We start from the raw sequence: 12,204 nt of genomic DNA on the forward strand, positions 1-12,204 counted from the left end.
ACAGTGCAGTATTCCTGTCCCAACGTTTTCCATTGCATCGAGGTCTTTTGAATTATAAGCCGGAGGTAAGTTTTTGCTTCATTCATGCAGCAAGGGTTTTTGTTTGTTTGTTTGTTTTTACAGAACTGTTCGTTACCTATACACCGGCAAAATTATGGTATGCATCAGAAGAACGTGTTGCATGCTTGGAAAAATATCGCCCATCGAGCGGGTACTCTGGTAGTTAAAAAAACGGAGTGTAAGGGGATTTGCGGGGGGAGGGTGAGTGTCTGTTAATCCTGATCCAAGTGAGCTTCAGGATGTGTGGTCCTATTTTTGTGACTGCACAGAGTTATCGGTACAAAGTTGTCCTTCCTTGTGTTTCTTTTTTTGTTTCTATATATTCTATGTTTTTTCTCTGTAACACTTGTGTTTTACAGTATTGTGTTTACTGAATAGTTTAGTAAATACTCTTTGTAATTAGGGTACCAAGCCTTTCAAGCTCGGTAACCTAATGTTTTTCTTCTATTTTTCTTATTCTGCCAGCAATTTTCGTTTTTTTTTTTCGCTTTTATATTCATTTTCTCGCCAAACATTCGGCTGATTGACACGAAATTTTCACCGTAGTATGTGACGTTTTTCGCATAATTTTCAAGTGATAATTATGACGTCATAGGTCACGTGGTATGGGCGACAACTTTGAAAAACCGAAAAATTTTGGACATCTTCTCTGGAACGGCTTTCAAGAAAAAATTGAAACATGGCTCATTGTCAAGATCTCCACGAGGGTGTAAGTGTTGTTCACCATGACGTCATCTGTGAAGTGGTATCCCAGTGAAAATTCAACATGTAGAACACTGCATCCAAATTTTTTTTAATTTCTTGAGCATCATCTCCACAACATACTGGAAAAAAAAATAGTATGATGTCATCGGTCATGTGGTTCGGCAAACATCTTGTTTAAAAAAAAAAATCAGACGAAATAGAAAAATGTATGTAAAAATGCAGCTAATCTCATTAACATTAAATTTCACAAGCGTGATCCCCGAACTAATTAGAAGTGGAATCCAAACTTATGTTGTCATAGGTCATGTGGTTCAGCAGCCACATTGCATTGAAAATGAAAAACTTCAGAATGCTTCTCCTCCAGAATGCCTAACAGATAGAGGCAAAACTTTACAGGTATGACCGCATATCCATGATGAACAAAATGTTCCCTGCTATTTTTGATGTCAGTCAGATGGTTTGGCAGCCACATTGGATTGAAGGAAAATATAAAATAATGTTTACTCTGGAACCACTATATTAACAAATGTGAAACTTCAAAATTATGATCTTGCATTCATGGGGAATGGGTGTTTTAAATTTCAAATTGATCAGCTGCATAGTTTGGCGGCAATATTGGATTGAATGAAAATATAGAATAATGTTTTCTCAGCAACCACTTCATCAGTCAATGTCAAACTTAAGAGTGAGGATCTACCTGACATCGGGAATGTATAGTTCAAATTTCAACTCAATCGACCACAATGTCTGGCAGCCAGAATTATTTTATTGTTTGAATCTAAGAACTTTTTGATATTTTTTTGAATAAGGCTCATTTGTCTGTGCCTGTATGTCTTTGACAGTACAGGAGTAGCAATTCAATTGATACCGACAATGGCCCCAGGAAAAATGCTCAACTGTGTACAGAATAAATAGATGGAATGTGGCCAGTTCCTTGGTCCATAACTTGTGAATCCAGCATTTTAGAGAAACATGTGGGGACTCATTAGACTCAGAGGAATCCTGTTTTACCCTCTGCATCCTTGGTGTCAACATTTATTACTTTTTGTACAGGTTATTTAAACACCAAATAAATTGATGCCAACTATGTATTCAGGAAAAATGGCAAATTGCAGACGTAATAAATGTATTGAATGCGGCATGTTATTCTGTCCTTAACTTATCAATCCTAAATTGTTGAGAGATTTGTGGGGGGTTTTGTATTACTCAGGGGAGTTCCGGTTTACCCTGTGGATCCATGGTGACATTTATTACTTCGTGTCCATGTTATTTAAACACCAATTCAATTGATACCGACTATGTATTCAGGAAAAAGGGCTAACTACGTACATAATATATAGATTGAACACAGCATGTTTCTCTGTCTGTATCTCGTCAATCCCATGTTGTATCAAAGCATGGTTGTACCAAAGCCGGATGTCTTGGTACCCGGTCATCACTGCCAGCAGTTATAAAGTGGCAGTTCCAGTTATATTTATGTTGATTGAAACTTTATCACATATATCATGCAGGTTTCTGTATTATTTATGTGCATGATGAAGTGTACCACTTCACCAATGATTTCATTCACACAACTTTTAGCTTTTGTTTTATCTCAGGAATGTCGAATTTATCAACAACCTCGGTGATTTGGTGAAGTTTGATAAAAATGGAGATCCATCTGGAAACTCGTATGAATTGATTAACTGGCAATTGGATGTGAATGGTCAAGTGCAGTTTAAAGTTGTTGGTGATTTTAAGTCATCGAGATCTCCAGAGAAGCAACTCCACATGACCAACAAAACGATCTTATGGAATGATGGAACACACAAGGAAAGTGTTTCTTCAGTAGTCTGTGATATGTATTTATATATTTATGTGCATGTTTGAACATCCATTATGTATGAGTATGATGGCAAATTATGTATGGAAGTTTATCCCCTTATAATTTTGAACATGTTGAAAAGTAAAAATCAAGGTCTCATGTTCATGAAATCATGAATTTATTTAACAGGTTCCAAGGTCTTTCTGTAGTAATCCTTGCAAACCAAGTACAAGGAAACTGAGACAAAAAGGGGAACCTTTCTGTTGCTTTGACTGCATTCCCTGTGGTGATGGTACATACTCGAACACAACTGGTATGCCCTTCGAATTGATATTTACATACTGTATCTATCCACATTTGAGCAACTTTTGAAACATCTTTCTGTTTTAGCAATGCCAAAAGGCTCATAAAGAAGCTTGTTGATAGACTGCATGCCAGACAGACATGATTTGTATTTTTTTATGGGACATTATTATGCAATATACAAACCCATTTGGCATATGAGATTTAGGTCTTGCGACCCTCCATCCCTGGCCAGGGGTACAAATTGAGATCCTAAATCGCCAACCAAGGTTTTTCTCATTCAGTGTTGGAATTAAGACATTGGAACAATGTTCAAACTGATCTAAATAGTATAAAGTAAAGGAAAGTCAATATATTCATTTCCATATTTAAAAGGGTTTGGCGTCGAATGGTGATGAAAAAACCATTGATGAATGTTTTTAATCACACATGCTCATTTGATAAATTAATTTATTCCATCCTTAAATAAAGAAAGAGAAGTAGGGAAAAGTGTTCTTGAAGTTATCGTAGGTTTGGATAAAGAGTGAGTTGAGCTGGTGGTTCACTGCGAGATTTAAGCCTTTGAAGAAAGAGTCAATCTTCCATGAGCCTTCGTCATCTCAAAAATAATGAGTGGGATCAAACTAAAGGCAGGAAGGAGGTTTCAAAAGAGAGAATAGAGGAAGAAAGAGGTTGGAGTGAACCATAATTTTGGGAGATTCACCAAAAGAAGACAGCTGTAGGAACATCTGTTACCTTTACTGACTGTGGCGGCTAAGAAGTGTGAATGTTTCGATGGAAGAATAATTTATTAGGGGTAATAAGAAATGCAGAAGCACCAACCTGTCGATGACAAGACAGCAGCAGCGAGTGCACTTCACTTTTTTTTGTATACCTTGTCGAGGCTCGTATGAGAGCTAACACACAAAACACAGCAAGGGGAGCATGAGACAAGAGGTGCGGGAATGCGAAGGACAAAAACAGTGGGGAACAGAGACATTAGGAGATCTGGAAGGGAGAGGGATGGGGCGGGCGGGGAACATGGGGAATACAAGATGACATTACAGGGACTTTCTGGAAGGAAAGCAGGGACTTTGAAGGAGGTGGAGAGTGTTTAGTTGAGAGGGATGGGGGACGTTGGGAAAGTCTGGAAGATAGAAATTGAAGGTAATGGGAAGAAAATACAAACAAACACGATCGTTCACCGAGGGGAGGGATGAGTAGATGTCAAGCTCCCGGAAAGAAAAGGTTGACGAAAACTCAAAAATAGAACGATTTTTCAAACAAAACCGAACTTGGAACACACAGTAACATGAAGGTGAGAAAATAAACAGTTAAAACGGGACAGATAACGACTGAAACTAAACTTTGAGTTTGTCAGCAGAGAGAGCTGAAGGAGACCTGCCGATTCTCCAAACCCAGAACCGATTCAGTGCACTTTGAAATGCACTTCTACTTTTTGTGAGAGAAGCCGTTAATATTAAGAGCTTTGAATTCCACATCATTGTGAGAAAGTGATTGAGAGTTTTTGATAAGTCCCATTTTCCCATTGAATTGAAAGCTAATTTCCTGAAAAATATTTTGACAATGTCTATCATTGGGTTTGTTAATTCTTTCCACCCATACCCACAAACCCCCAATTAATGAATATTGAACCAGAAGACTAAGAATGAACCCAAATAAGTAAAGAGCAAAGGTGGAGTCTTCAGGAGGAACCTGGATAGAATTATGGTTTCAGCTGCTACTCCACAACCCCCAAACCCATCCAGGTGCAGCCAAGTGAGCATTACAGAAATTTTCTGCAGTAATTCACTTCTACTTAGAGAGATTGATGATGGAAGAGGGGAATAGAGAGATGAAACATAAGAAAAAGCAAGATTTAGAATGAATAAAGAGAATTATAAAAAAATAAAATTTAATAAAAAATAGAAAGAAATCTGAAAGGAACAATGAACAAATATGTCGGGAAGAACCCAGTGTCGAAGAAATTTTTAATTCCTTCTGTACATTTGAGTCGATTATTAAAAAACAAACATAAACAAATACAAACAAACCTGGACATATCGACATTGAGAATTTGAGAGGTGTTTCAATAAGCAACACAGTCTTCCTCTCAATTCCAAAATACATAGTAATATGGAGTTCTTTATATAGGATTCAGAAAGACGAAGTTCTTTTTCTTTCCCATACCCTGTCTCCATAGTTTGTCAGGTTGAGTGTTTCGAGGTGGAGATCACTTTCAAATTTTGTGCAACAGTCACCTTAATTTTGAAGGTTTTAAGCATATAATTTCAGCAACCAGATGAGTGAGTTCTCTCCTGGCACAGAATGACGTCAATACTGCAGCCCTTTTGGTACGTTGATGGATTACACATAGAAATATGGTATTGAATTTGAGAAAGTCAGCTTGCTTTGAGCAGGCGAGGGAATGATGTATAATCTGAAGCTGTCAAAAGCATAGAAAACACATCTGGATATCTTCTAAGACCAACATTCCAGTTGAGCTAAAATAATATCTCCAACCAGATTTGCTGTTGCTTTGTATTAATTATTTCATTAAAAACCCCTTAGTAAGCAGAATGAGTTCAAACAATAGGCAATTCTATTATACTGAATAATAATTAATGATAACTTGAAAAGTCAATCTGTTTTGGGCAAGTTTTCAAGGCAGATTGATCATCTTTCAATCAAGAAAAGAGATGCAAGGTCATTTAAAATGCAAATTAAAATAGATGCATGTTAAAACACATAGAATTGTAATAATCATGTCATATTTGAGTACAATTTCCATTTAGGGTTTGCAACAATACATATACTTTTCAATCAAGTATTCAAGTTTCACTTCTGGTTCTGAGTTTGAATAGACAGCAACTTCTCTCAGGGTCTCTGCCGACTTTCTCAAAGTTAAGTTTCTGGTCGTTATTTGTCACATTACAACTGCTTATTTTCTCACCTTTTTGTTCACTGGGTGTTCTAAGTTTGGTTTGGTTTCAAAAATTGTGCTATTTTGTGAGTTTTTGTCGACCTTGTCTTATCAGGCTCCTTGAGGCCAACCTGTCTTCCCGTCTCGGGGTTCAATCAATTTATTTTGATTCTCTCCCTATTACCATCAATTACTATTTTCCCCACTTTTCCCATCGCCCACCCTCTATCCCTCCCAACAACACACTCAGTTTCTTGTCCTAAATTTTAAAAAAATAACAAAAATAACAACCCTTTCTCACTCCGTACCCACGAGTACCGATCTCTCTTCTTCTTCTTTTTCTTCTTCTTCTTCTTCTTCTTCTTCTTCTTCTTCTTCTTCTTCTTCTTCTTCTTCTTCTTCTTCTTCTTCTTCTTCTTCTTCCTCTTCCTCTTCCTCTTCCTCTTCCTCTTCCTCTTCCTCTTCCTCTTCCTCTTCCTCTTCCTCTTCCTCTTCCTCTTCCTCTTCCTCTTCCTCTTCCTCTTCCTCTTCCTCTTCCTCTTCCTCTTCCTCTTCCTCTTCCTCTTCCTCTTCCTCTTCCTCTTCCTCTTCCTCTTCCTCTTCCTCTTCCTCTTCCTCTTCCTCTTCCTCTTCCTCTTCCTCTTCCTCTTCCTCTTCCTCTTCCTCTTCCTCTTATTTCTCTCTTCCTCTTCCTCTTATTTCTCTCTTCCTCTTCTTATTCTATTTGATGTTTGTTGGCATTGTCAGAGCCGCGAGGCTCTATAAACGCCACACACCAAACTCAAGGTGAAAAGCAAAAACGGAAAATATATTGATAAAATGGAAGTAAAGAATCAAAAGTAAGAAAAATAATAATAATAATAATAATAATAACTTTATAATGTCAATCCCATTTCAGTTTTGAATTTCCAGACAAATTTGGAGAATCGAGGGTACATCCGGCTCAGTTAACAAAGTGTATCTGGTACGCTTACTCGGAGATTACATTGAAGGATGTTACCGGTAATCTGAAATTGATTGGTGCTTTTATACCAGGTTTCTTTAATAACGAATGGATAATATCCAGTGTCAATGTAAGATCGCTGATGAATTTAGTAAGATCCGACACATGAGTGCTACACTTCGTGGTAATCGTAGGAAGATTTGCATGGATCTGCAGGGGAATCCTGGGACTGCCTGGAGCTCACCCCTCTGCGTTTATGGGTCGATTGGCTGAATATTTTGTTGATCGTCTTGCAAGTAAACTCCTCCCAGCCATGATGTTTGAAGGCTGCAGCAGAAATGGTGTTGATATTTTTCGGATCTGCTCCCTGTTTGAGCTGTAAAATTTTCTACTTCAGTGATAAAGCCAATTAATCCCTCTTTGGTGGAGTTTGTGACCACGTCGGTGGTTGCTCTCTCAGTTTGGCATTCTGCGTCTTTAATCTTATTCTGGACTCCCACCGATTTGGTGAGGACGGTAACCAGACACTCAGTTTTGGACAGCTCAACCATACTGAGGTTAATTTAACATTAATGTTAATGTTAATTGGTGCTTTCAATCAAGACTCTAAGATCTTCAGCCAGCCACAGAAACCGTTAAGCCAACAACAGGCCTCAAAATAAGTAAAAGACAAGTTTATTAAATTTCTTTCCAAAAGCCTTTCTTCTTCCTCTTCTTCATCTTGTGGGGTTGGTTCGAGGAAGCTTTGGACTCAAGACTTTCACAACCAGGCTGGCGAGGCAAGCTTGACGATATAGTTTGGCCATAGATTTGGAATTTGCCCATATTTCCCCTACATTTCGTGAAAGCCACCACGGGATCAATCTTTCTCTATCGAGTGCAGCCTGTGGTGGTTGGTTGCACCATTGCTTGGGACGTGGCTATGCTGCTGATGCAGTGTCCCCCTTACCAGTACAACGGTCCTCATTTTGCCGACCTCGGAAGGATGACAGGCTGAGTCAACCTCCTGGTGTATGAATTCAGTGGCCAACGGGGCTTAAACTCAGAACCCAAGGATCCCAAGCCACCACCCTAACCACTAAGCCAACACCAGGCTTTCACAGGATCATAAATTCCGACCCACTAATGTAGGCAAATGAGATGCCCAGCTTAATATCCATCCTGGGGATGGCACACACATTGATGAATGACTGGACCTGTGAAACACAGGAGCGACAGTTTATTGCTGGTCGATATTCAAACCCATGCGAGACAGCTTAAAGGCAAGAGATTCAAGACCATCCTGCCAGCCCATTTCCTAAACACTGTGACAGGAGATATTGTGTGATTTTCATTTGTTTTATTTTCTTGAATTGTGTGCAGATTCCCCCAACTGCTATACCTGTCCAGAGATGTTCTGGTCGACAAAGGAAAAAAATGGATGTGTTCGGATGCCTAAAGAGTTTTTAGACTTTTCAGACCCCCTAAGTATTATCCTGCTATCATGTACTGCAGTTGGACTTGTGTTCACAATTCTCATCGGGGTGATGATGTATCTGCTTGATGAGATGCGAATGGGAATTGGACTTTTACTTTTGGCACTGACAGGTTGCTTTGTTTGTACTATTGGTTTTGTAGGTGAACCAACAGATGCAACCTGTCCAATACAGCAAACACTTGCCTCCACTTCCCTTGTATTTGTCATTTCTTGTGTTTTAAGCAGGACCTATGAAATACTTTTGCAAATAAGAGGTAAGTATTCACACTGCGGCTTTGATGGAAGCAATTATTAATAATTACATTTTTAATTAATATTCACACCTTTGTGATTTTAACATAATTATTCCAGTGAATGAATGACACAATATTTCCTGTATTTACAGTTTATTAACATCTGGTCTCCACTCCTGATTATGTAATTTCCAAAGCTGCTTGAATGCTGTGAGATCAAGAGTAATTGGAATGATGCAAGAACCTAGGCACAAAACACATTGCTACCCTTGCCAGATGAGAGGGTATTGCATTTGGCTTCATTTGTTACTTGCAAAATCGAAGATTTTTCAAGTCGATTAATGAGTCAATTTTGTTATTCTGTCGATTTGTCTGTCTGTTTGTCAATCGCCTACAGGTCACAGTTCCAAACCGATCATCATGAAATTTCACCAAGTTGTCGAGCTAGTCTCAACTGAGAAGCCTATTGATTTTGACGTCAAAGTTCATCTTGAGGTCAAATTTCTAAAACAGTCATTTTTCATCAAATTAACTTGAAATTGTAACAGGATTTGCAGATTGCACAACCGGATTGGGAATCCAACTTTTTTGTAGATCAAAAGGTCAAATTTCAACTCAAGGTCAATCTTCTAAAATAATCAATTTACAACTGAAACATCATCAGGAGGGTGGATATTCTGATTCTGGCTCACTTTCCCCCTTGTTAATGAATGGGGGATTCTCAGCAATGAATATTTTTTTCTCTAAAAAATAAACCTCCTTTTTATCCCAACCTGTTTAATTTCTGCTGTTGAAATATCTAAAACATGTAAGTGAAGGAGATTTTAATAGCCTCCCCTTTTAGCCAATGAGCACTTTTTCAATAAACCAATGCATATTGTTTGGCTCACTCATTGAGCCTACAAAGATTTGTTCATTCTCAAATTCCTTCAATAGTTTAATTTTCTTTGCACAATAATCCCCATGTAAAATATATAAAAATAAAACATTTGAATCTTTATATTTTTCAAGAAACCCCTTTTGTGTCATTATGAAATGACAAAAATTATCTTAATGCTCTTGTTTGACCACCTCCTGAGTTGCATATCATTTTGAGATTGAAGTAAATAATTTTTCCATTGTTCAATTGATAACCATCAAAGTTTTCAATCCATTCAAGGATATTTATTTTTTTCTTTACATCCTCTAACTTACTAGTTTTAAATTGATTTGCTTATTTGTTTTATTTACCTTTGTTTTCGTTATTTTTTAAATAAGACTTATTTGATATTTTTCACATTCTTTATGTTTTCCATTTATATACCAAGAGTGAGATTTTCTCCACACTTTAGTTTGATTAATACTTGGTTCGACCATTTATATATTGTGAAAAAGGTGGCGGAAGCCCGAAAAACCCTAACTCATACTCTATTTAGTTAAAACTTGTATCCATATGGAACACAATCTATTCTATATACTCAATGATAAAATATTCACTCTATCATACAATATCCATGTGGAACACAATCTATTCCATTATCTAAAATAAATCTCTTATCATCAAAGGCTCTGAATGCCTTTTTATTTACTTCTTCAATATATATCTTACGTTTATAAGTTCTTATTGTATTCATTTTCCTATATTCTTCTTTCTTATTCATTAAACAATTATAATAATTTCTAAAAGTTATTGATTTCTTTATTACATATTTCTTTATTCCCTTTAACCTTTTATCAATCTGATCACCATGCATGTAAGCATATGCGTTTGCTCTCAAGCCAATAAACTCACTCATTACTTTTGCACCCAACTCATCCTTAAACTTACCAATAACCTTTTCATTCTTTTTGGAAAATAACTCACTCTTCTTATTAAAATTACTTGTATCATATATTCCAATATTTTTCTTAATATCATTATAAACATCATCAGTTTTTATATCGAGAATAAAACTATCAGTGTCCATATACAACAATGAAACATTTTCACCATACTCTTTCTTTAAGTCATTATACAAATAATCATACATCAATATCTTTGATAAATCAAGAACTGCTGTTCCAATATAAATTGGTTTATCCATTACAATACTTTCCTTTTTCATATGAATTGCAGAAAAGTTCTCTGAAAAAACCTCTTCTCTCTCAAAACTTGGTTTATTTATCAATCTCGAAGCTTCTTTCCAAGATGTTGCGAATCTAATGTTTTGCCTGTTTCTAACATTCTCCATTGTCTTTCCAAAGACAGGATTATTCATCAATTTATATAATTCCCCTTCAAATTTTACTTTTGTATTTGTTCTCATATCTGTATTGAATTTGATATACCTTTTCCTCAAAGGAATTTGTTTAAATTTTAAAACTCCATGAATTTTAGCTCCTCTCAATCCTTCTCCCAAAAACTGTTTCAAGCTTCTCTGATGCAAGACATATCCCTCTTATCATAGAATGTTGTTAATAACTTTTCTGTTGATTTACCTTGGATATTAAAACTTTTATGATAATCACTTAACCATTCTTTCTTTGGGGTTTCTTTCTCACATGCAAAAGGAAGGTCTTTATGCATATTATGAAGATCACTCGGGTACCTCAAATCAACTTCAAAATAATAACCTTCTTCTTCCTCATTGAATTTCACTTGAGAAGAAACAATAATATTCATCACAAACTTTTCATAATCCTTTTCTTCCACCTACTCTCATTTACGATAAGGCAGAGATTGAGACATTGCCCATCCATACAAGTTATTAGCATCAAAATACATCAAATAACTAGAGGAGGAGCACTCGGGAGAGTGCAAAACCTCTGCCGACAATACTGCTGGGTCACTCAAGTGAACCTTAAGGCCCGGACACACCTTGAGGTTTTAGCAAACGTATGCCGATTTTTGATTTTTTTTTCTAAAACGCTGGCACACGTTGAATACGTTATGGGTAAGTTTTGATAACATTGAGAGCATGCTGAAAAACACTGCCATACGTCGTTGTACGTTGGCTTTAAACGTTGTACTTTTTGGTTTTCCTCAAATTTTTTCATGCTTGAAATTTCATGACGTATGCCGGCGTATGACTTACACGTTCCGCTACGCTGGCCACAAGTTGTATGCACGGTCTGCGATCGTTGACAGACGTCAACACATGCTACTTGTAAGTTAATCATAAGTTTAGACACACCGAGGTAATGTTTAGCGTACGCGAAACTTATTTCTAACCTATGATTAACGTGTTGTTGGCACGTTACGCGATCGTTGCCACACATCGACAGACGTTACTTCTATGTTACTCATAGGCTGAAAGACGTCGGTAGAATGGATCATCCTTGCGTCAGCGTCCACGGCCACGGCCAGGACATTTATTTGCAGCATTCTTCAAACTTTTCTTCGGCATGACGAGGATGTTCACACTTCGATGTCTAGCTTGGCTATGATTCCAATTGTCCATCGGCAGCGTTTATTTAAAATAGTCGAGTTTGAGCGTTTTAACACGTTCAGAAGAAACGCTTCAAATTTCAAAACCTCAGCGTAAAAAAACAAAGGCGAGTGACAGCAATTTAAATCCTTTATTGTAAACAATGAAAGTAGCTGAGTGGTACCGTTTAAAAGTCGTTGAGTGTAAAAAAAAATCCAATTGTTGAGTGCAAGCGTCTACTTTCAATATTGGAGATGCAGCCATTTAAATCGTTGAGTTTATCATTTAAATCGTTAAATCGTTAAACGCAAGGACGATCCATCATAACCCACACCCTCCCCCTCACACTCATCTACTACTGCCAACATGAACAAACTACTACTAATACTAA

General features: G+C 37.1%; 1 long non-coding RNA gene across 1 annotated transcript in view; it reads left to right on the forward strand.

Annotated features, from left to right (window-relative positions):
* LOC147035812 (uncharacterized) overlaps positions 1-12,204 on the forward strand; it is a 48,300-nt gene that overhangs the window by 17,726 nt on the left and 18,370 nt on the right. The window contains exons 2-3 of the long non-coding RNA XR_015062763.1: positions 2,759-2,882; positions 8,080-8,448. This is a non-coding gene — a long non-coding RNA (uncharacterized LOC147035812). The remainder of the gene's footprint in view (positions 1-2,758; positions 2,883-8,079; positions 8,449-12,204) is intronic.

Source organism: Eptatretus burgeri, chromosome 1, assembly GCF_056783735.1.
Source record: "Eptatretus burgeri isolate ZD-2024b chromosome 1, Ebu_testis_v1, whole genome shotgun sequence".
Lineage (NCBI taxonomy): Eukaryota > Metazoa > Chordata > Myxini > Myxiniformes > Myxinidae > Eptatretus > Eptatretus burgeri.